The sequence below is a fragment of the Canis lupus genome, chromosome 14, assembly GCF_003254725.2.
Source record: "Canis lupus dingo isolate Sandy chromosome 14, ASM325472v2, whole genome shotgun sequence".
NCBI classification, from domain to species: Eukaryota; Metazoa; Chordata; class Mammalia; order Carnivora; family Canidae; genus Canis; species Canis lupus.
The window spans coordinates 48,187,023-48,211,567 of record NC_064256.1 but is presented as its reverse complement, the minus strand read 5'-3'; the positions used below and the strand labels follow the sequence as shown (position 1 = coordinate 48,211,567).

Below are 24,545 nucleotides of genomic sequence, written 5' to 3'. Positions count from 1 at the left end.
CTCCCCGAACTGTTTCCAGCTTACTGACTTTCTGTGCATGCTTTTCAGGGGGCAATTATATATTCCGGAGTCCCCTTCCTAGGCCAGCTCAACCTCACAGTGGTGCAGACGGCGCTCTTGTTGGTTAGCAGAGCTGGCCTAAGGAATGAAACGTGGTCTGTAACTCTCACCATGAATAAACATGAATCTCCTCATTTGCATGAGGCAGGTGACTGTAAAATATCTTGGAGCAAGTTGTGAAAGGAGGCTTTGTGCATCCGTGCCCAGGGGAAGCTGGGGAGGACTCAGTGTTGTTTATCTTCATTAGAATTCCATCTAGGGCTGCTGGTATTGATCTGAACGGGGCCTGGGGTAGCTAATAAAGTAGGTGTATGTTTTAATTGAAACATGAATATTTAAGTAGAGGAGAAGTCTTTTAAAGGGCCCTGATGTCGTACAAGGAGGTTATCCATTTTTCAGCTGTCTAGGCCATTTACAAGTATTTATTCAAGAGGCTTCTCATGTTTCACAAAGGTCTTTAGGTTTGACACGAAGGAAATCGCACTTCCTGTAGAAGCAAATGCATTATACGAATAGATTTATTTTTTCTTTTGATGTTTCCTGTTGGATAGGTAGCAAATGGCTTCGTGTGTGTGCACATGTGCATGTGTTTAAATGAGTGCTTTTAAGGTACTCACTTAAGGTCATTCACTTTTTTAAATGAAATTTGCCACTTCCATTGGGACAGCAATCAAGGTATGTCTCCTACAGTCTTCATCAGTATCAATTGTGCTATCTAGAGACAGCTGAAAGACTGAGAAAGAAACCAACTTTATTAACTTATTGTTTTTTTCAAGAGACATCTTTTTAAATAGACCCCAGTATGTACACTTTCTAAAAAGAAATGTTTTAATTGCAGGTGACATGGGCCTGACCAAGGCAGGTGGCATGAAGTGTTATTTCCCAGACTCTTGCATTACCACCTCCCTAGGATGTCTTTTAGACATCCTTCCCTTAATCACCCTCCCCCTGAAATTTTAATTACCAAATACATTGTTACCCGTTTATGTATTGTGTGTATATCTGTGCTTTATACATTAAGAAAGTAAGTTGTTTGTTTTTTCTTTTTCCTGTTCCTCCAAGAACCAAATTTCTCCCCCTGGGGGCACGATCCTTGCCCCATTGAGAATGCCAGGTGGAGAGGAGAGAACGAGGCTGAGCCTGAGCCCAGCAGGAAAGTCTGAAGGCAGCCTTGTCCCAGGGTCCCTTGCCAGCAGTGTGTCCTTGAGCATGTCCTTTAGCCCCCAGACCCTTTCTCACTCTGTAAACTAGTGGTAGCAAAAATAACAACAACAACAATAATAATAACAATGGTATTTCCCCAAATCACTGAGACTTAGGCCCTTAAATGTTGACTTTGTAAATTGCCCCATACAAATGGGAGGTGCTGGTGCCAGCAGACAAAACCTAAATAGACAGTCATTTGCACATGGTCATGTAGTATATATAATTGAGCTGCTTTGATTTTCTGAGGTAGTTTGTTCAAATATCTAGAACTACAGATTTTCCCATATCTCTGTGTGGGAACCCACTGAAATTTGGTTTGACTGCAAAGGGAGACTTTGACTACAGTGGGGGCAGATTCCTAAATGAGGAGAAAGTCCTGTGTGGGTTCCTGATAGTGAGGGATGCTCCTCCCCAGCCTCCCCACAGACATATTTTCAGTGTCTGAGGGGCTTAGCCGAACCTCAGAAGCACAGCACACTGGTCATTCAAGAGCCCAGGCCTCCCCAGCCAGCTGCATAGCCTTGTGCAAGGGATTCAGCCCGCTGAGCTCCAGATTGCTCATCTGTGAGATGGGGATGGAAAATGAACACCCCGAGGCGGGCTCTGAGCCCTGGACCAAGTCCGACAGATAAACTACTTAGCTCAGTGTGACCTAAAGCAAATACTAGGTGACACAGGTTTCTAAATGCCTCTGAAAAGGAAAAGGCTAGTCATGGCAACGCTGATGGCAAACATTTTCGGAAAAAGACAAGCTTCTCCTGTGGATTTAGTGATTAAGTTAATAGAACACGCATCCCAGCATGCTGTCTTGGTGGTCCCAGCTGCACAGCATCTGTGTGGCTTTTGTGAGAAACGTGGGGGTGATCATGAAGTGGCCCATTTCCAAGGACTGTTCTGGGTCATGCCTTTGATAGCCTGGCCATCTCTCTTTATGAAGGGATTGTATCCGGAGTCATGCAGAGAAAGTTGGATTTTGTTGACTCTGTTGATGTAATTTCCCTACAAAATAGCTAAGCCATGTAAAACTTGTTTAAAGATCAACTATTGGGTTTAGTTGGCTGAAAACACTGCTAGCCTGTTTTGCTTTCTTGACATTTGCCCTAACTAGAGCATGTATAAAACTGATAATTACTGTGATTGAGTCTGATGAGTAATTTTGGATAAGCCCTAACAATAGTGACATACGCATCTCGGAGGTTTCTTTGCACTCAAGGTCTAGCTTAGAGCTCTCCGCATTTCCAGTGTCTTCCTAGAAGTCAGTATGTTTCTTTGTGTGAGTAACATGCACTAACCTGATACTTGCCAATTATGAGACAAAAAGAATTGATGGGATGTTCTGCTGGGCAGCAGTACGATATATCAGTCGCTTGGTTCAGCTGCAGACCATCCCTGAACATGGACATAATGGGGACTCTTAAGTTCGCTGCTCTCCATAACTCTGTTCAATGACTTCTGAAACTTCTTCCTCTTTTGTTAAGTACACTTCGGGGTGCTGCATGAGTTGTTAACTGGTTCCTATGACCTGAATTTCATATTCCATTGTGGATTGTGTTAGGGATTTGATAATGGCACAGAAATCATTTTGTTAGTATACGTCCAATTAAAAGGAAATTGCCTACATCTTAAGTAAAGCATAATGAGATTTAGGTGTCTTAAATTAAAGGGCAGATAAGAATCAGAGTTGGATAGCTAAGGAGAGTACCATTAGATGGGAATCTCTCCTAAAATACGAGTCCTTCTTGATTTAAAAGAAAATATTTATCTTGTAATTGCAGAGAAAATTATGTGCTATGGGAGTTGGGAACACAGTTGTACCAAGGGCTATGTTTCCTAAGGTGGAACAGAAGAACATAATGGGGCTGTCATGAAGGTGCTTTTTATTGCCAGCTCAGGGTGCCAGATGTTAGGAAGAGGCAAGGGATGGAAGGCAAAGAGGTGCCCTCGATGAGATGAGACGGGAGTCAGAATGAGAGAGTAGTGTCAGAAACCATTTGTTAAGACTCCAGCAGAAGAGGTAGGAGAAGTTAGAAGATCCCAGGTGAAATGTCTAAATATCTCCTGCAAACATACCAGACCTAAGGGATCAGACGTTTAAAAATGTATTTTATTATTTAAATGTGTATAATTCCCCTGCTAATCTAAATTCGTTATATGCCTGTGCAAGTTTTTCAAAACTGTGCTTTTATATCTGAGCAGCAGTGAGTGATCGGTCCAGTCTACACCTGGTCCAACACCAAATGCGAGCTGCTCTCTCCACCTGTACCTAGCATAGAGCCACTAGGTCAGGCAGGTCAAAAACAGGTGCAAAGGTGGGGAGGGAAGAAGAAGGTACCAAAACAAGGCTAAATTTGTTGTAGGAAGAAAAATAAACCAGAAAACTTGAATATGAAAGATGAGAATTCTAAACTGCTAGTTTCTTCTTCTCCAATCCTCCTCTTTGCCCCTCCTTTTGTTTCTATGTGTTTTCCATGCAGTTCTGTTGAAATGAAAAACAGTAGTAGGTTCTCAGGGAAATGATGGGGGAGGAAGTCATGTAGGCAGGTGGTTAACTCAGATATCATTCCCACACGGGGCCTACATCTTCCCTGGGAAAGTTCTCAAGCTGGCCATTGTCACTGGTGGCATCAGCGTACAGAGATGTTCCTCAAGTGATCCCCTTGCTCTGGCCCCATGAATAATACCATTACCCTAGAACTTACCACAGTGAGCTGCAGTGGTCTGTTAATACTCAGGCTCCTTGAGAGCAGAGCCTTGCATTTTTCTGTATTCTCAGGGTCTACTCAGTGCCTGGTAACTAGACGGTATTTAATGTCACTATCCCGCAACCTTCCTATGCACGGCATGGTCATGTCAGTGTTCCCCATTTTGGTGAATGGTGTCACTGTTTAACCTGCACTTCAACTGCTATTCATCTTTCAACAGAGATTACTTTGTGTTCATGACACAGAAAGCATGGTGCTAGGCACCGGGAGTACAGGTGGGTTCTGACTTCATGGAGCTGGCAGGCCAGTGAGTTTCTATTTGGAATTTTACAGACTAGTTTCTCTTTGGGAAACCAATCAGTGGCCAAAGTCACTACAATCACTATAAGCTCCTCTGCCTTCTCATTATTGCCTAGGCTCAGATCTTCCGCTTTTCTCACTCCACATCTGGTAGGTTGAATGGCTGGTTGCAGTTCTTTATGTCTCCGTTGGAGTCCTTGTCACAATCTGATGGGGGAGTGAAACCTATTTCCCCTGCCCTTTAACTTTCGACATTGGCCAGTGAGATGCTCAGAAATGTGAAGTGAACAGAGGCCTGAATGTTGCTTATGCGGTTGGCTTGGGCTCTTGCACACCTGCCTTCATCCTGAGATAAAGTACGTACCCTGGCTGGCCACTGTGCCTACGTGTAGATCTCAGAATGAGGCATATAGAGTACGGTTTCTCTAGTCAGCCCCCAGAATTGCAGCTAAAAACTGCCACTCAGCTGACCTAAAGAGCTGTGAGTATGAGAAGAACTTCTTAGCTATGGGATTACTTGTTACGTGGCATTAGTATGGCAGTAACTAACTGAGACACCAGCTATTACAGTAACTTATCCCCCAGCTTTGAAACCTTCCCACTTTCCAAATGTCCTCCAACACATATCTGACCATATCACTGTTGCTTTTAATCCATCTGTGCCTGTGCATTGCCTGCCTCATAAAGTTTCACGGCCTTAGCAAGATGTCTAGATTTCTCTTCAGTCGACATAAACTACTTTTCTTGCTTCATTCTCATGTCTTCACCCTGCACCTGCTCTAAGCTCTGCATGTCATGAATTGCTCATAATTCCTTGTGTATGCCATGGTACTTTCATATCACAGATATGTGTTCACTCTCATTCCTTCTGCCACCATGCCTTCCCCCATCTGCTCATTGAAATTGTTTTAGGATTTTACACAGTGCCACTTCAGGGGTACCACCTTGGATGGTTATCATTTCCCTTTCATTCAGAATGAAATTTTATTCCTCTGCCCCCATGATATGGAAGTCTGAACTTCTTTTGGAAAAATTCTCCTACCTGTATAGTAGTAGTTATTTGTTTATAAACTTCTCTTTCTCAGTTAAGTCAATATACCATTGGGAACAAGAAATATAGCTTTAAACCTTAATATTCTCCAGATGTTTTTGAAATAGTATCTGCCCAATTACTTTGGGTTGAATGTCAAATAATAAAGGGCCAGAAGTGTTTAATTCACACATTATTTAAAACAGTCTTCCTAGGCAATAAACTGAATTAATTTACACTGTTTAAATATGGTACGGTCACTCTTACTCAATTCCTGGAGACCATAAGTATTCTGAAGTTCTGCAGAATGAAGAATTTTCTTGTCCAAAATACCAGTAGGCCTTATTGAGAAATATTTCTAGATCCTTCAATCGGAGTCTCTTCTTCAGATGTCAATACTTTGAGGGAATTACAAAATGATTTCGCCATTCATTTCTTAACAAAAATGGCAGTAGTAATTATTTTTCCACCTACAGAGCTTTCTATAAGGTGATTGAAAGCCTCAAAGACATAGGGCAGTCATAAAATAAACCAAATTTCTCTTTTCCCAGGAGAGTGGTTGGATCCCCTATTGAAAAAAGAAATCCCTCTGTTTCATTTTTTCCCCTTCATTTTAGCTCACATATGCTGACCATTTGGGGGAGTACGCTGTTTCCCGGTAGTCTTATTTCCAGGCCAGTGGGGAAAATAACGTCAATAACAGTGCTTATCCTTTCACAGGATGGCTGCTGAGAGACCTTCAGTGCAGAGGACACACATGCCTGATGGCAGTCCACCCATATAGGTGACTGCTGTCTCCCTGAGTACAGCCAACAGACACATGCCTGTGTAGCAGCCTCGCTGCATAGTAAACGTGAGCACACCGTGCCATTCACAAAAATTGTCTTTGATATTTTACCTTTACCTCCCAAAGTGATCTTAAATTAGAAAAAAAATGCATTATCTAAGAGTGTCATAAGAGTAGGAAGATTTGATTCTTGCCACAGCGATTGTGTGTTTTAGGTGCTGGAGGCAATCAGCTCCCGAGAACTTTTCTGGTCCTGATTTCCCTATTTCTCTTTCACATTTCCGTTTGCGTGGCTTGGCTGGATCTGAGGTGTGTGGCATATGGCTTTTTGCTGCTTGAGCTGCTGCAGAAGTGAATGTCACCGGCATGTAATGCCAGATTTCCATTTTGTGAATCACAGAGCATGAGCTTCTGTCCGAAAGCTCCCAGGCCACTAAGAGTTCTTCTAGCAGAAGCAGGAAAGGGTAAGACCCATGCCTTAGAGCTGCTGTTCCTATTAAAATGCGTCTGTCATGATAAAAAGTGTGTATAAAATGGAGATGCTCTTGCCCCTGAATGTGTTGGAAAAAGCTGCTTGGCTTGCGTTATTGTGGTCAGGGCATTGGACAACTCTTGATTTTTGCTTCCAAGCCTCAACCACGCAGACCTTGGTCAGTCAAGGATATAGAGTTGGTTTTGAAATTTTTCAGATAGATAAAAATTCACTTGTGCACATACCAGAAAAATAAGGCTGTGAGTAAAAGATATCAGTGGTTTTGGGATGCAGTTTACCAGCATTTTGTATTCATTGAATTTTCAAGTTATAAAACACTTTAGGACAGAGTTGATGATAAAGGGGAATTGAAACTGCCACAGACACAGCCTCGGCCTCGGCTCCCCATCTCCACCCATCACTCCACACCCCTCCCTGCTCCCCAACTGCCTCCCTTGCCTGAGGAATCAAGAGGAGGGTTTGGAAATTCACAAAGAAGAATAAATTCAATCGATAAATTCAGCACATTCAGTAAACAGATTTAGTAAGTCAAGAGCATTGACCTTGGACTCAAGGAGTGGACTTCAAACCCTTGCTCCGTTATTTCCTTGCTGGGTGGCCTTGGGAACATTAATATCTTTACCCTCTTTACCATGTTTTTCAGCCTTTTCATCTGTGAATTATGGAGCTTAATATATATATTATTAAATATATATAATGATATATGCATGATAATATGCAATGACCAATATTTGACCCATGAATTGGAAAATTATTTTGTATGGTTTGTCCTAGTATATGTAAAACACTTGGGCCATTTCCATGAGGGGGAAAGTACAAGAGTGATGACACAATGCTCTAGAGCAGGTGTGGGGAGGAATGAATCCTAGTCCAGCTCTGCCTCGAGCTGACAACATGACCCTGGGCTGTTCTCCAATATCTGCCCTCACCACCCCTCTCCTTTCTAGATGAAGGCGTCCCTTGTGGCCCCAGAGGGGGATTCTTCCTTCCGTGCTTTGAATTCTCTTCTCATCTACTCTGAGACACCACTGGTCAAGTCATCCCTTCTGGTCCTTATATCATCAATCTCATCCTCTTGGATGCAGTCTTCTCACCAGCATATAAGTGTACTCACGTGTCTCGTGTTTGAAAAAACAAGCAGATAACTCCTTCTTAATCTTCCATCCAGCCCTCCCCCCAAGTCAGATTTCCTCACATAGTTGCCTCTGTTTGCCACCTCTTCTTCTACTTCCCAGTAATTTATCAATCCACTGCAACTGGCCTTTGGCCCTCACTAAAAATACCACTAAGCAGAAGAAGAGACATAGGACTCTAAAAAGCACTCAATTATACTGTCAATACTTGAGAACCTCTTTAGCCACAAAAGCCATTGGTTTAGATGAGGTCAAGAATGACCTCTGATGGACATTCTAAAATCTCTGTCGTTTGCCTTCTTTGCAGCCCTTGATTCTCTCCTTCTTAAACACCATCTTCCTGTGGCTCTGGAAATGAACACACACACCAAATAGATACATGACACACTATACATATTAAAGAAGAAATAAGATAATTATCGTTGTTCCAGTTACTAGTGATATTTTTAGAAAAAAAATCAAAAGACAACGAAAATGTGTAACTAAGCTCAAGAAAAGAAACATACCTCTAAAATACACTAGTAGGTGTTTTGAACAGTCAAAAACCTCTTTCGCCACAAAAGACATGATTTCTTAGAGGCAAGTGGAGATTGAGAGGAATTGTTGAGTTGTTCTAATTTAAGACTGGAAAGAAGTCACATTGTTATGACTCCCTGCTCTGATGAAAAAGATAGACATCAAAAAATTTGTAAAAATAAATCTTTCCATCCCTTACATTTTTTTATGCTTATTGGCATCCTCCCTTCCTCCCCCTCAATTTCATTTCTTCAACCTAAAAATCTACCCAAATCTCTCCTATCCATAAAAAAATTTTTTGCACCCCCGTTCCTCTTTCAAGTTCTCATCCAATCTCTTTCCTTCCCTGTGCTGCCAAATTTTCCAAGAGAGAATGCCATCTCCACTCGCCTACCTCCTCCACTCACTGTGGTCTGATGTTCACCCACGCCCGCCCACTGAAATTGCTTTATTTAGGTCAGCAGTTACCTCCCGAGTGTCAGGTCTCTTCCCAGTGCTCATCCTGCTCCATCGTCCCAAAGCATTGGCTTGTGTCCCCACCTGTGCTTCCTGGGATCCTGTTCGTTCCCCGACTCCTGAAGCACTGCCTCCACCTCTGGCTGACCCTCATGTTTATGTGTTCCCCAAGCCCTTCTTCTTGATTCCCTCCTACCTCCTCTCCACTCAGTCTCCGATCTTCAACCATTCTTCCACTCCAGGAGTGGCATGGCATTCCACCTTGCCCCTTAGACTTGGAACCTTGGGGTGATCCCTGGTTCCTCTCCTCTCCTGCCAGGTCCCCACATCCTCTGGAACCACCAGTGCAAAAGAAGGGGCCATCTGGAGGGACCTGGGAGGCTCAGTGGTTGACCATCTACCTTTAGCTCAGGGCGCGATCCCGGGGTCCTGGGATCGAGTCCCACATCGGGCTCCCCCAGGGAGCCTGCTTTTCCCTCTGCCTCTCTCCCTATGTCTGTCATGGATAAATAAATAAAATCTTTAAAAAAGAAAACCATCAGGCTTGTCCTGCTATGCCCCTGCTTCCCAACACCATCGTCTCTTATACAGATTGTATCTGTCCTTTAATTGTTCTCCCTGAATCTGGACTCGGCCCACCTGGGAGGCTTCCTTCCCCTACTAGAAACATCTATCTATCTATTATCTATCTATCTATCTATCTATCTATCTATCTATCTATCTATCATCTTTTTCTTTCTTTCATTCTTTCTTTCTCTTTCTTTTTTCTTTTTTCTTTTCTCTCTTTTCTTTTTTCTTTTCTTTTCTTTTCTTTTCTTTTCTTTTCTTTTCTTTTCTTTTCTTTTCTTTTCTTTTCTTTTTTCTTTTCTTCTTTTTTCTTCTTTCTTTCTACAGAGCCAGTCCAACCCAAGACTCGATCCCAGGACCCCTGAGAATGACCTGAGCTGAAATCGAGAGTCAGATGTTTAACTGACTGAGCCACCCAGGTGCCCCCAGAAACACCTTTCTAGAACATAATTCTTCTCATAATATATCCACACTCAAAAATCTCTGCCTCATCCCTCTTCTTACAGTGTGATAATAAGAGCTCCACATTCCATTGCAAGCTATTTTTCTAAGCAAAATGCCTATTGCACGCTTCAAGACCCTTACTAACCTCTCATTAATCCTATTGATGGTTCCCTGAGCATGCTTTGTGCTTCAAAGTCTCTGTCTTTACCCATGTTTTCTCAACAAGGAAGACGCTTTACTGTTTTGTTGAAATTTTGCCCATCCCTCAATGCCCAGCTCATGGGCCCTGTGGAGCTCTTCCATGGAAGTGGAATTAATTGTTTCCTCTTAGGCACACTTTCTTTTTCCCTGCTTTGTAGCACTTAAAGCACTTAACACACTCAGCCATACACTGAGTTTGAAAACTTCTTTTAGCAAATTAGCTTGCTTAACACAGGTCCTTGGCCACCCCTTGTCCTACCTCATGGCTGCTTTGAGGCCATACTGCAGAATCCTAGATGAACCCACTGAAAACCATGGTCATATACTATGCTTAGTTATCCGCACTCTCTCCCTCTTACTCCTCAGAACAAGGGCAAATTCTTCCTATGCCAGGGCACCTACCAAAAAATTACATAGGTGCTCAACACATGTGACCTGGATTGAATCTTTTCTCCATCCATTAATGGGGAAAAAAAAAGAGAAGTATTTTGAGCTTCTTTTTAATAAGCTGATAATGTTTTAAAGGGAAAAAGTATATTCTAGAACAAACTTTGCAAACTATAGAATAAATTCAGTCCTTAAGTGAAGGGCATTGTGTGGCTAACCTATGACATGAGAAGAAATGATTCTTCAGAATGATGATTTCTTTTAGGACCAAAAAAGAAAATGAAACCTTTTCTAGAAGAGAAAAAAAAGTGTGTGTGTGTGGTGGTGGGGAGTGGGGAATTTTATGTGTGTGGCTTAAAAACACTTTCAGATTTTATTTTGGTGGTATTTACTGCCTGACAAAAGCCAACTGGTTTTTCCTGCTGGCATGTGCCTCTTGCACAGAGACCAGGGGCTGAGGTGCTTGCAAACACATTCACATCTCAAACCAGGCCGTGGCTGAGTCTGGGAGAGCCAGCCTCCAGTTATTTGTGAAGTTAGCCCCTCTCTGCACCTCCCTTGTTTATGTGGGGCAGAAGAGCATGGAGCTCCTTCCATAAAAAGGAAAGAAAACTTGCCATCCACACTGACTTTAAAGGACCCCTTGCTACCACTCTGCTGGTAGAAACCTTGGCATGTCAATAGAATTTTAAGAAAGCTGTTGGGACAAAGTGCTATTGGGAAATCCACCAACCGCTGATGACCTCATTTATAAAGTAACACAGTACAATGTGGCTATTTAGAACCATAGACATTTGGGGGAGAAAAAGGTACATATTTAGATGTTCATTTCATTGTTATTTATAGCAGCAAGAAAATGGGATATAACCCACAGTTCAGCAAAGAGAATATGATAATTTATGAGCACATTTATTGACATATTAAATTTTTCAGTCTTTCAAAATCACATTTGTGGATGGTATCTAGATATAAGAAAATGGAGCACCTGGGTGGCTCAGTCAGTTAAGCATCTGCCTTTGGCTCTGGTCATGATCCCAGGGTCTTGGGATACATCAAGCTTCCAGCCCCCATCAGGCTCCCTGCCATGCCAGGAGCCTGCTTCTCCCTCTCCCCTGCTCGTGCTCTCTATCTCTCTCTCTAAAATAAATAAAATCTTTAACGAAGTAAATATAAGAAAAACTTTTTTATATTATGTTAAATGTAGGGGAAGCAGAATGCAAATTACATCTTAACTAAGTAAAAATAAAAACTAAGAAGCTTTAAACCTTTTTAACAATGGTTTCTTCTGCATGGTGTGATTAATTATAATTTTTCCTCCTTTATTACGTTTTTAATGTTGTACATTTTTTCTTCTGAACATGCATGTTCTTACAGTCATAGTTTTAAAGCCAACTTTAAAATATGGGGATGCAGAACTGTCACCAAGCTCCAAATCTGGTATGATTAGTGGTTCTGGTCTAAAGGGAATTCTTTGATCTCAACACCCCATCTTATAAATTCAAGCTAAGTTTTGTTTATTCTTCCTTGAAATAAAGCATGGGTTTAAGCCAGCTGTACTGGCTTAGTCAGTCCCTGCGTCTTTATCCTGAAGTTGATTGGTACAAAGATCAAAAGCCCTCTGAGGCTCCATTCAAGGAAGACTCATTAACTGGAAGGGAGTTCTGAACAGATGTGACATCCTTGAAAAAAGGAACCAGACAGTAGACAGAGCTGGGCCAGCACCTGGACTGCCTAAAACATGGGTTTCCAAGAGGGAGGTTTCAGGAGTGCTTTCCAGCGCACGCTCTTCCCTCTCAGGCTGGGGATTGCAGAGGTGGGAGGAGGGAGGAATGGGAGACACATGAGATGAGTCACTGAGATGTTTTCAAAGATATCCTCGTCTCCCAACTTTATCCATGATGTTGGGTAGGATAACAGAGGAGCGCTCAGAAAGCTTTTGTAACTTCTGTAAGTATAAAGGTTTTCAATAAGATTTTATATTTTGAGCTAAGGTATTAGAGCCATCTAGAGATGTTATTCCTGATGTTGTGTTAATAAATCTGACTCTCAGGGGTTCACAGCATTGGGAAAAGCTCTGCAAAGAGGTAATTATGAAATAACATGACACGTGCAAGAGCACAAGCCCATGCATTATATGGAAGGAATTTGAAGGAGAGAATTCCATCGAGGAAGGACCACCCTTAGGAGGGCTTTAACGTATGGAGAAGCTTATCTGGTGAGCAGAGCATTGTTGACTGGGAAAAAAAAAAACATGAAATTTAAGAAACACATAAAGATAAAACTTAGTAAGTGGTACTTTATTAGTTTCAAGACATAAGGCTGCATTCTTGGGTTCCTGAGACTTGAAAGAAATACGTAGCAACATGTGAAAGTGCATTATTAGCACTTCCCTTTTAAAAAAGATGTATTTTTTATTTGAGAGAGAGTATGTGTACATGAGCAGGGGGTGGGGGTGCTGGGGCAGAGAGACAGAATCTCAAGCAGACTCTGCACTGAGCACAGAGTCCAACTCGGGCTCAATCTCATGACCCTGAGATCATGACCTGAGTGGAAACCAAGAGTCAGACATTTAACTAATTGAGCTACTCAGGTGCCCCGCATTATAGGCACTTCCTAAACATTAGTTGAATGAATGGAGGCCAGTTTCTTATTCCCAAACTGGACATTTGGTGTATGCACAGAACAGCTGAAATGTCTAACACACAATAGATTCCCCCAAAATATAAGCAAGAGCACTTACTCATGGCTGAACATGTGCAATTATTTGAAATATTTGCTCCACAATTCTTATGCCTGTCACTGTGTCGAGAGAATTGTAGGCGACGCATTTTGGAAATCATGTTTCATATTTGCCTTGGGATGACTTGGAAGAAGAGTATTTTTGCATGTAAATGGATTGGTTATTGCCCTTCGGGGCCAATTTTTATTTATATTATCAAATTAACTCCTTCCTGCAGTTGCTAGCTTAAAGATACAGGCAAGTACTGAGCAATAAAATAAAATTATATTTTTGTGCGAATTTAATTGCTGCACAAATTAGGTTTCAGGGCTCGTTCTTTGTGAGAGTTGGGAATAACCTGTCAATATCATTTGCCTAGAGGATTATGGTACACATTTCAAAGTTTCCTTTAATTGGAAGTACAATAGAGAGCAGTTTGAAGTGATCTGGCTCTTACAAGCTGGTGGTTTTTAAGAACTGAGTTTAAGAACAGGTCTGTCCTTGCTCTGGCAATGCAAGTTGGCCAGGAGGAGGTGCACTCCGAGCAGGTGTTCCTAGAGAGCTGGGTTGTTGCTGGTATTCACTGAAACCCTGGGCACATCATTGTGATGTGACTGGCTTCTGATGATGTCAAGAGACAAGATAAAAATAACTGGTTTAAACGGGACTGGCCCTAGAATTCTGTATGGTGATCCTCCTGGTCCTGGGGGTGTCCTCACCTTGGGGTTCCATATCTGGCCCTGTACATACTTACTAGATCCCCTTTCACATCTCAGAACATGATCCCGGGGAACTGACTACCTACATGTCTAGAACCTCCTCTTCCTCCCTCCTTGCCTGGATGAACTGCATCTACTCACCTTCTTGATCTTGTTTGCCCTCTTGCACAGCAGACTCTCCATTCTCCCCCCTCCTCTCTGGTTTACCCTGTTCTGTTGCAATGTACTCCTTGTTGTAACAAGAGACCAGGACCACAGATTATCCGTAAATCTGTGGGCAGAAAGAGCAGAGAAAGTAAAGGCATCAATGTTAACTCTATTTGATAAAACATAGATTTAATCTCTACCAACTGCTGTGAAATTGGTTCTTTTATTGAGAATATCAGAAACTAATTTTTTTTCTCGAAAGGTGGAATCACTTGTGTGTGAAATTGATATGTGTTTCAGAATTGGAAGAGGCTTACTCATGCATGAGAGCTGAAACCCAAGAAGAATGTGGTAACAGCCCCAAAGCTTCCCTTTTCCTAATGGTGAAGAAGCTGTTTCTCATTTTGTGTCACCTAAAGAATATCCTACCTTTGGCCCAGTAGATTTTTTTGCCACCATATTGCCAGTGGACATGCTTGGCAAGGCTGAGTTAAGGATTTTGGCATTTTCATTTTTCCTTTTGGCATGATTTTTTATCAGCCTGCATTTCTGGAATGCATTTCCCTGGTATATTTGGAAGATACAAGCTGGCAAGATGATAAGCTTTCAGAATTCCACCAACTATTTCTTTGAAGGCACTCGAGAATTATAACAGATGCTTCATATTGGTCCCTGCCCTTCTGGCCCTCATGTTGTTCTCAGTTCAGCCCATTCCATTTGGTCAAGTTTATCATACCTCAAAGACTTCCAAACCTTGAGTCTTCAACCCTATAAATGCAAATCATAGTCACCTATCAGAAGTCAAGCTCTGAAAGAGGAAGAATAAAAGATTTGTTTGTAGTTATGTTTGCATTTTGTAGATCTGGTTTTATTTTGGTGTTTGTAGGTTTTGCTTATATTTTAGGCATTTTTAAGGGAAATACAAAAATGGCAAAGTCTAGGGAAATAAACCTACTCACATTAATGCCTCATAAATATGAGTTACAAAAATAAAAGTCAGCCTTAGTATGCTATTGGAATAATCTCACCTGCTCCAAACAACTTTCTTATGGGAGCTCTGAGGCAATGGTATAATAGACTGCTTGTGGTACTTCAAAGGCACAAGTTTAGTCCTGAGTCTCACCCTTGCTGGATGGTGACTGTAGACATACTACTTAAATGTTACAGGTTTCAGTTTCCCTTTTTGGAAAATGGGCATTATTGTAATGTTATCAGCCCATTGTAAGCACTTCATATACATTTGTTGTTATTTCTCCCATCCTCCCAAAGATGACAAGGGTATATCACGTGATGCTTAGCATCCTGGGACCTAAAGATAGAGTAACACTAGCAGACTTGGTAAATTCTGCTTATGGTCATCTCCCCGTAGGGTGAAACAAAGAAGCATCTACCTTTGTATGGGGATTTTCTATGACATATTGTTACGATCATCTCCCCTTGGGGATTAAAAGATACCTAAAAGTTATCCTGGCCATGTTTAGTTCAAGTTTTGTGTTTGTTTTGGTTTTAAAATGCACCGTGTAAAAAAAAAATCAGAGATAACTATCTACTTGTTAAGCCCAACCAACTAAAGAAGTATGTGTCTTGAGTGAAATAAAACAGTTGAACTGAGCAGTAGTCATTACACTTCTGACCTATTAGGGCGGAAATGCTACCTCTAACCTAACATCCTTGGGAGATATGGTCTGGTTTGGGCTTTACTAAGCCTGTTTCTCTTCGGAGTGGAAGTGAAGTCAGTGTGTGTGTCCATGCATGTGCTCACGTGCATGCATGTTTGCAGAGATGACCAGGAGAGAGAGTGTGCCTTGAGAAGACTAAAATGTAGTCAGAGGTAAGCCTTCTACAATATATACCCTACATGGTCAGAATTTTTTTGAGGCTCACTTTGACCCTCATGACTTTCTTCTTAAGAATCAATTGACCCAAAAATGGGGTTCACTGTAGCCATTTTATAAACTAAGAAAGTCATTACCATCATATCCATTGTTGCAAGTGATGAACATGCATCCTGATGAAATGGATGGCCAGATTGTGGAAGTAATCTGGTTGGGCCCAGGAGTAGGAGAGTGGAAGGATTTACTATTAGTGCCACATCTCCATAGCCAGTACGTGGCATCCCCTTCAGCTCCTTTTTAAATGCTCATTGTGTTCGTTTCAGGTAAGACCAGTAGGCTCACTGAGGGAAATCTAGCCAGCTAGTTTAGAAATCATTCTGCAACAGACACTGATCCAAAAATACTATCATCTAACGATTCTTTTTTGATTTGTGAATTTATTTTAAAAGTACTATAAAGGTATATGAATGATACATCAAATTTGGTAATAATATATTCACTACATCATGTTTATGGAAAGAAATAAAATTTAATTAGCTTGTATCTTCCCCCAAGAAACTGCAGGGTAATGGTACCAGCAGTGCCTACCCAGCGCAGAGCAGGGAATACAGGCTGTATTGGGGGGTGAAATGGAAAGAGATTTCTTCTGATTTTTGCTCAGGTGCCCAGGGGTGATTTTCTTTCCCCATATCTTCCAGGTTGATGCTGTGATCTCCTTCTCCTATCTGTAGACAGCGCATAATAAAGCTGAATGTGTTCAGAAGCTTGATGACATGCCACTGATGATACATTTTGAGCCTCTGCCGTGCAAAACCATTACACTTTGTGCAAATTCTTGGGGGCTTGTTCAGATATCAAACCAATAAAATCTCGGTTTCTCTTTTCTTTTTTTTTTTTTTTTAATTTTTATTTATTTATGATAGTCACAGAGAGAGAGAGAGAGAGGCAGAGACACAGGCAGAGGGAGAAACAGGCTCCATGCACCGGGAGCCTGATGTGGGATTCGATCCTGGGTCTCCAGGATCGCGCCCTGGGCCAAAGGCAGGCGCCAAACCGCTGCGCCACCCAGGGATCCCTCGGTTTCTCTTTTCTGAGGTTCAACAGCAGCTCTGAGGCTTGTATAGACTTTCATTGCAGGTCTAGTAAGGAAAGAATATACAGCAATAGCCAAATTAACTGCTAATCTGTGATCTCAGTAACAAAACTACTAGACAAGATTCTATGGAAAAACTCTTTGGAAGTTTCTCCAAAGACCGTGTAGCTATTCGGTGTAAAGGGGCCCCTGTGGAAATGTAGGCAAAGCCACTCTTTTCTCAGAACTAACACCTTGACTGGCTTGGTGAACCAAAGGCCCTGCTCGCTAGCTTTTGAATAGATGAGGAGGATAGAACAGACTGAAGGACAAAAAATATTCTCAGACTACCTTGCAATTTTGTCTTAAAAAATGAATTTTCTAGGAAAACATTACCTGAAGAAAATCTATGACATGTCTTAGTGTCCACAATACTACGTGATCTACCTGTCTTACTGCTGGCAGGTCTGATAGCATCTCTACCCACCCAGTGAATCTTGTCTTTAAGAACACCCATGTTCTTTCTTCATTCATATGCCTGCTCCTAGCAGCTACCAAGCCCCACACTGTGCAATGGTACCCACCCTCAACTTGAGAATTTGTAGTCAATCCAAGGAAGGTGACCTTGGTCTGATATAGATGCATCCTTTGGGATGGCTTAGAGCAGTGAGACACACACCTCCCATTCTCAAAAAAAAAGTTCTTCCCCATTTTATACATTAAAAAACAATTCATTTCCTTTATGGATACATCTCTTAGCAGTGATTCTCAAGCTGTGGTGTGTGTAGGAATCCCCTGGAGAGCTTGAGGAAATGTTCCTAGATTCTACTCCCTGAGATTCTGGTTCAGGAAGGATGCAGTAGGATCTCAGGAATCTTCATTTTGGGGAACTCTCAATGATTCTGACACAGGAGGCCCCTGTAGATCACTAATTTAAAGAAGCTGGAGCTAGAATCCTTTGGTTCAAATCCTGGCTCTGCCACCTTGTGTCAACTTGGTCAAGTTACTTAGCCTCCTTATGCCTCAGTTTCCTTATTCTGTACAATAGGGATGATAGTAATACCTCATAGCATTTTTGTGAGATTTAAATCAGTTAATTCATATAAAAGTGCTTAGAATGCTCTGTGGACTATTCATTGTCCAGTAAATGCTGGCTAGACCAGTCCAACAAGTTACAGATGCCTTGAAATAGATCATTTCTTATATTGAATTATGTAGGTGTTTTGAGAGGCAGGGAATCATTCAATGGAGTACTTCAATGGTTTGTCCTTGCTAATTGGATGAAAACCAACCTCCTTAATGTAGTCTCTAGGACCCTACAGGTCTAGCCTTTGCTTGCTGTTCAAGGTCATCTCACACCATCCTAAATTTTAATCATTCCCACTGCAATCAGCATTTGGTGTCTTTCAAGTTTTCAAAGATGCCGCATCCCCTCCTGGGCAGTGTACATCTAAATACGCCATTCACATGTGCTCTTCCTTATGTCTGAGACACTGTTCCTCTCACTTTTAGTTTACTAATTTTTACTCTTCCTTTAGATCTTAGCTCAAGTATCACTTCCTCTGAGATACTTTTCCTCACCTTAGTAAGTTAAAACTTTTCATTTGTGCTCATGGCACATAACTCTCCATCATACCCCATAGGAAGGGTGTACTTTCACATTTTTTTCCTCCTCTACTAAGTTAGTGTGCCATAAGGCAAAAACCACACCAATTTGTTTGGTCACTGTGCATTTGTAGAACAAATGACAGGTTGGAATGACATGTTGCTGCTTAACTACAGCGGTGATTTGGATATTCTCAGGAGGGTGAGAGGGTCAGGGTTGTGGGGGGAGATGTCCTCATGGCAGAAGAGGTTAGGAATGTTCCAGAAAGGCAGTCAAAAAAACCCCGAGATATGCACCACCCCAGAGGGTGGAGGTCATCTGGACAGAACTGAGGAAGATGGCCAGAGTTGGATTTGGGGGCCAGAGAGAACCGACATGGGCAAGAAGTCTTTTCCAACCTCATGGGGGCAAAAAAAGAGATAAAATGGAAAAGGAGGATCCAGATTCTTGAAGGGACAAATTCAACCTCGAGACCACTGTGCCGGAGCTGAGCGCTTGGAGCCAGAGGGGAATGAGGTTTATACTGAGACTCATTTCGGAATACATGAGGCCAGGGCTACTGCTGCTTATTAAACTGCGAATGTGAGGTAGATAGATGGTTCACCTTGGCTTCAGGTTCCAGAGGTGGGCAAAGCCCCCTCTGAAGCTTGCTCTGTGTCATTAATGGTTTGAAGGCACCAGGCTGGTAGAGACCTTCAGGAAAGAGAAGGCTCTCCTTGATAGTCGTGATGATGGGACAGGGAAGAATTCCCTTCTATCTTAAGCCGGAATCATAGCCTCCTTTGACATTTGCCATGCTCAGTCTTTGTAGAGCTGAAGGCTTCCCCAGACACACAGGTGAGATCCCCACCGCCTGGGTCTCCTCTGGGCCTGACCTGGCCATTTAGTCATTCGTTGCTCAGTGGCGGCCCCTGCTGTTGAAGAGAAAGATAGCACATCCAGAGTCTGACATGAACTCTTGTCCTGTAACTAGAAGAATTTGGAGCGAACGGGAGTTGGTGTGTGTGTGTGTGGGGGGGGGGGGGGCAGATAGAAACGGACTGAGGACATCCCTAAGGAGATGCCCATGTTCAGGGTGCCTTGTGAGCTGTGAGAGAAGAAGCTGAGCTTAAAGATTTTGTGCTTAAAAATCTCCTACGAGCCTCTCCGTTTAATCGCTTCATTGCAAAGATTTGCTAGGAACCATCGCCAGTGCCCCCTGAGAAATACCATTGCAAACTTTTATTTGGGGGCCTTTCAGGGCTATTAGATGACAAATATTTTAAAAGATAACCCGCTACCTCTGTAGGTTAACTTACAGTAAATTTTCATGAGCGGTGGAGGCACTGTGCTTATGCTTGTTTACATTCTGGATGGGAATCAGAGTAGAGATCCTTCCTCCGTAGGAGTCCTGCTGGGATGCACCCTTGCGTGCACGCATTTCTGGGCGTGTGAGCACTTCTAGTGTGTGTGTGTGTGCCGAGTGTACAAAGTAAGGCAGTTACATGACATTTCTGGACAAAAACTGCATGTGAAGAGAAGAAGAGAAAGCAAACTCACAATCAAATAAAAGTAGGGAGAGGGGGAGAGATGAGATTGCAGTTGATTATGGGTCTGGCAGCAGATGTTCTACACGAATCCAACTCGCTGCAGCCAGTCTGTTTCCATGGCAACAGAATCAGTAATTATTGAGCCCAGGCGCTCCCCCCTCCTTCCTCCCAACAAGGTGGAGGCTGATGAATATGAACTATCTCTAGCCCATCACCAGCTCTTTCTTTTTCTCCTTCTTTTCCTTCCTTCCTTTTTTTTTTAAGTTCTTTATAAGGAAAGTGGGGGTATAGAGGAATACCCAGAAGAGGAGCTACGTATGTTTATTGATGAAAGAGCAGAGGGCACCAGAATTGAAGTTATTTTTCTCTTGTGATACTATAAGAGAAAAGCTCTTCCTAGAAAAGCCGATGATCTCTGAAGATGCTAAATAAATGAGCAGGAGTTTCCCTGAAATGGAGGCTCCCTTTGATTGGCTGATCTTTCTGCGATTCCTGCCAATGGGAGCACCCCTGGGCTCGGGCTCCATAAACATAAGCAAAGCTACATGCTTATTCTTCTGGACTTGAAGTGTGTATCATTCAAAGGTGTGCGGCAGGTCTCCATTCACATGGCTCAACTGGAAACCTGTTTCATGAACAAGCTTACTCGGGAACCATCTGGTATTCCAGCACATTGTTCTTCTGGGGGACGACTCTAAGTCATTTGGTGGCGGCAGCAGGCTTAGCAGCAGTATTTGTAGTTGGGAAAGATGGACTTACGGGAGCTTGGTGAGTAAACCTCCGCCTTACACATCTGTCCGCCGGTATTAGCAGCCTGAGCTAAAATGCAGCCTTGTCCTATTGTCTGCCGAGAAAACTAGGAATTGGAACGAGCACATGGAGGAGCAGGCATTCTAGGGTTCCCGTGATGTGTGAGCTTCTGTATTCCAAAGCCTGCATGCATTGCTTGGGTAGGATCGGATTCGTAGTTGCCTGTGTATTATACTGGAACATTGGTTTGTCTAGTTGGGATTAGTATGAGGAGTGGGGTCTTGCTTTATCCGCCGGGGTATAGATCCATTTCAAAAGAGGGTGCTTTTCCAACTAAATTAATAAGAGTCCACCTTGTGCATTGCTGGGGAGAGAGAGAAAGGTGCAGGCACGGAGCCGAGCGGTGAGCGGCTTGACTGTGTTGCTGGTGTTTGCATTGTGAAGAGAGATGTTATTACAATGGTCTGTCAAACACTTCTTCAGACCCCCAAGCACAGAAGGAGGCGTCTCTTCTGCATGCACTGCTGATCTCGGCTTGGGGAGTGTGCAACTGAGCTAGGTCATGCCCCTTACTTCTTTCATGAAACCTGTCTCTAAATCAGAATATGTTCACTCTCTTTCTAAAAATTAATTGCAAAGATGACTTGAAGTCAGGGAGATTTCGGCTGCCAAAAACCACGCTTCCAAGCGACTCTGTTTTGCATCCTTTTAAACCTGAAAACCAGAGAGGGTTTGCAAAGTTATATTCAAGGATTGGCTCTTTGCCAGGGAAGGGTTGCTCCGAGCTATTGCTTTGCTCCCTGGGGTTTAATTTTTTGACACTGGTGATGAAATTCTCGATTTCTTTGGGTAGAAGCAGGAAAAAATAAGAAAGCAGTGCTGTAAACAGGCAATGGAGGGGCAGCATGGAAAAGGAAAAACTCTTTGCCTTTAGAGACCCTTCTAGCTGCAAACTTAAAAATATATGTGGCAAGACAGAACTCAAGCACAGTGTAGGATTCCAGAGGAACTATAATCTTTCAGAACATGGAGAGGGGAGGCATCGCTTTTGGCGTGGGTGCAGAGAGCGGGGGCTGAACTTGGGGCTTCCATCTCTGCCTAAGAACCTCTCCCCAGCATCTCTGCTGGTTGTGAGGCTTCTTCATCACTGTTACTTTTTTTTTTTTAATGTAATTTCCCATCTCATGTGCCAGGAAGACTGACAGCACACTGCATGTCTTCTATTTACAGTTCACTTGGGTTCAAACAACAGAGAGAGAAAGAGAAGAAAGCAGTATCACCTGGTTCAGAAATATATGCACATGAAATAGTTGAACATGGGAAATCTTACTGGCTTGTCCTTTATAACAGTGTCCTTTTGACAGAAGAGCATGTTGTAGGTCTTCACGTGGCTGTAGATTGGAATTTGCTGCGTCCTAAATGGGTCTGTGACGAGCGGGTAAAGAAACAAAAGAGCTGGGAAGGTTGTGCCTGTAGAAGACCCGAAAGCAGGGTGAGAGGGGTTGGAAAGAGACCTGACCTGCTCTTCTGACCCGATGCCATGGGAGGAGATGGCCAAGTTTCCTCATTGTGAGTCACAGTACACAGTATAGGAGAACCGGGTCACTTGACCAGGTTAGGGACCTGTTTGTTAGCTGAAGGCCCCTCTAGAAATGTAGGCTGTCCTTTCATCCCAAGAGGCTCAAGATGGTGTGCCAAGATGAGTTCCACCTGGTCGGAGGCAAGTGTGTGCACGTGAGCTCTCCCTATTGCATCCTGTTCCTCGGCACACCTTGACACACGCACACTTTTGAGGAAGTCTGGTTTCTAACGGGTGTGCATTAAGTGACGTCATTTCATTAGAATGACCCTCCATCCTCTTTTGGTGTCTTCTCTCCCCCGGTAGCATCACTTACACGAGTGAGGTACTGGCATCTGTTGGCAAGAATGAGAGAAGAAACGGCCTTTTATGGAAGCAGTAAAAATGTTTTTTAAAAATTAAGAGTAGTTATTAATCTATTTTTAGATCATGGAAGTCTAAGAATTTGAAAACTATGAAACTCTCCCCTCCGGGCGCTAAGAAAATACATTATGCATAATCACGTAATACTTTGATGACGACCCATTTGAGGGCCACGTAGGATCTCTGTCCTGGGTAAATAGCACAGAGTTTATTTTACCCTCAAGTTTATTTGCCCTCAAGTTATTGCAAAGGGTCCACTAAAAACTGCCACAGCCCTATACCAATCAACTGCTGACCTAAGCAGTGGCTTCAGTACCTGAATGAGGTCCCGGGTGTTTTCACTTAAGGTTTGAATGAAGAAGTCTTGGAAATAGTTCTAGAACATGGTGGCTTTCTCGTTTCTCAGCTTGCAGTGTTGGATGAAAAAAGGGTAACGGGACTTGAAAGGAACATGTTCCTTTAGCTGCCAAATGGCTACCTGTTCACTCCAGAGGCAGAAGGCTACTTCGTACTTCTTCTTAATGGCATTTGTAGGATATAGGACATATTAGAATCATACATGTAAAGGTGAGTAAAAGATAAATTTCCTGAGATTTTCATGTCACCATCAGACTTGCCTGAAAGGTCAAAGTGAAAATAAACATGTTAAATCCGACCCCTGAAATTCAGCATTGAACTTGATGACGTGAGCACTGTGTTATACTAGATGTTGGCAAATTGAATCTAAATAAAATATTTTTTAAAAACAAGAAATTCATTGAGAATTGGAATGATAGAATCCTTCATTTCTCCTAGCAGTTGGAATAAAATCAATCACAATAGGAAAAGCTAACCTGCCTTGAGCATTTGTTGTGTGCCAGGCACTGTTCAATACAATTTATGTAGATATAATAACTCACTAAATCTTTCAAACAGCCCTAACAGGATTATTTTCTAGATGGAGAAATTGAGGCACCAAAATATTAAGGAATTTGCCTGTGTTTACCAAGCTAGGAACTGGCAAGTGGCTTGTGTTTTCACACATGTTGATTTACGTGTTTGCCGCATCCATGGATGGAAGGAGTGTGAATGGACAGGGGAAGGGGGTCTTCTCAGCTCTCATTCTGTCGGATGAAACAGGAAACTGTTTCAGGTCACAGGAAACTGAATTCAACAACCATTGTGATAATTAAAGTCAAATTAGAAAGGCATTTTCGGGTGGTTGGGCAAATTCTTCAGAATGCCATTTAGGAAAAGATGTTTGAGTTAAGTAAAACCTCGTTTGCCAAAATGCCCCATGTGTTTATCCCCTTGTGTTACTGTACGATGTGCCACCTCATTCCAAGGAGTGTTTCTTTGACGGATACGAACTAGGTCAGTTTCTATGTGAGATCGGCTCCTCTTGGGCCAGCTGTGAGAGGTGGAAGGTCATCAGTTCCATGGCTGCCCTTTGCTCTCATTTGCCAGGAATGTTTTGCAGTTGCCATAGCAACAGCCTGGGTCTTGAAGGGGCAGGAACAACAGTGCAGCCGGTCTAGGGGCATGCATGACCCGCAGTAGATGTGGGAATCACCAGGGCTACCATGCTTTCTGAAGACCCTGTTAATAGACCCAGCTCAGAAAGAGATTCCAGCTAGTGGCAGAGGACAAACATTGATGGAGCAACTGAAGATTCAAAAGATGAGACCTGAAAATCATTGATCGTGATATAGTTTGCAAACCATGCCTCTCAGAGTTGGGGGCCATTGATGGAACTGGGGCAATGCGTGTGTGGCGGGATGTGAGTGGATCCTTTACTCCCTACTTCAGAGCATCTCCATTTCTATCTGTTTTTAAAACTGCCATTCCCACTGAAGACTTAGGAATGAAAAATGGAGGGAAAGGAGTTAGATCACTAGATGGAAAAAGGAAAACTAGTGATGTCCTTGAAGTTTTCAGTTTGACATGTAAAGAAATAGCAGATCA

At 42.6% G+C, this 24,545-nt stretch overlaps 1 protein-coding gene and 1 long non-coding RNA gene across 11 annotated transcripts in view; one reads left to right on the top strand and one right to left on the bottom strand.

The window, feature by feature from the left end:
- The window catches only part of ELMO1 (engulfment and cell motility 1), a 526,001-nt gene that overhangs the window by 371,195 nt on the left and 130,261 nt on the right, over positions 1–24,545 (top strand). The window contains exon 1 of one of the 7 annotated variants that reach the window (XM_025464643.3): positions 20,537–20,677. The exons of the other annotated variants lie outside the window; for them this stretch is intronic. The gene's annotated coding sequence lies outside the window, so the exon portion shown is untranslated. Of the gene's footprint in view, positions 1–20,536; positions 20,678–24,545 lie in introns of those variants that run through there. 7 annotated transcript variants of the gene reach the window in all.
- LOC112670730 (uncharacterized) lies at positions 661–24,041 on the bottom strand. 4 transcript variants are annotated; one of them, XR_007402105.1, is made up of 6 exons: positions 23,916–24,041; positions 22,918–23,218; positions 21,990–22,573; positions 19,679–21,373; positions 13,862–13,991; positions 6,844–8,059 (listed from the first exon to the last, which is right to left on the bottom strand). It is a non-coding gene; the product is annotated as an uncharacterized LOC112670730 (long non-coding RNA). The 4 variants fall into 4 exon arrangements; XR_003143165.3 differs by lacking the exon at positions 6,844–8,059 and adding an exon at positions 661–793 and having other exon boundaries at positions 19,679–22,573; XR_003143162.3 differs by having other exon boundaries at positions 6,843–8,059; positions 19,679–22,573.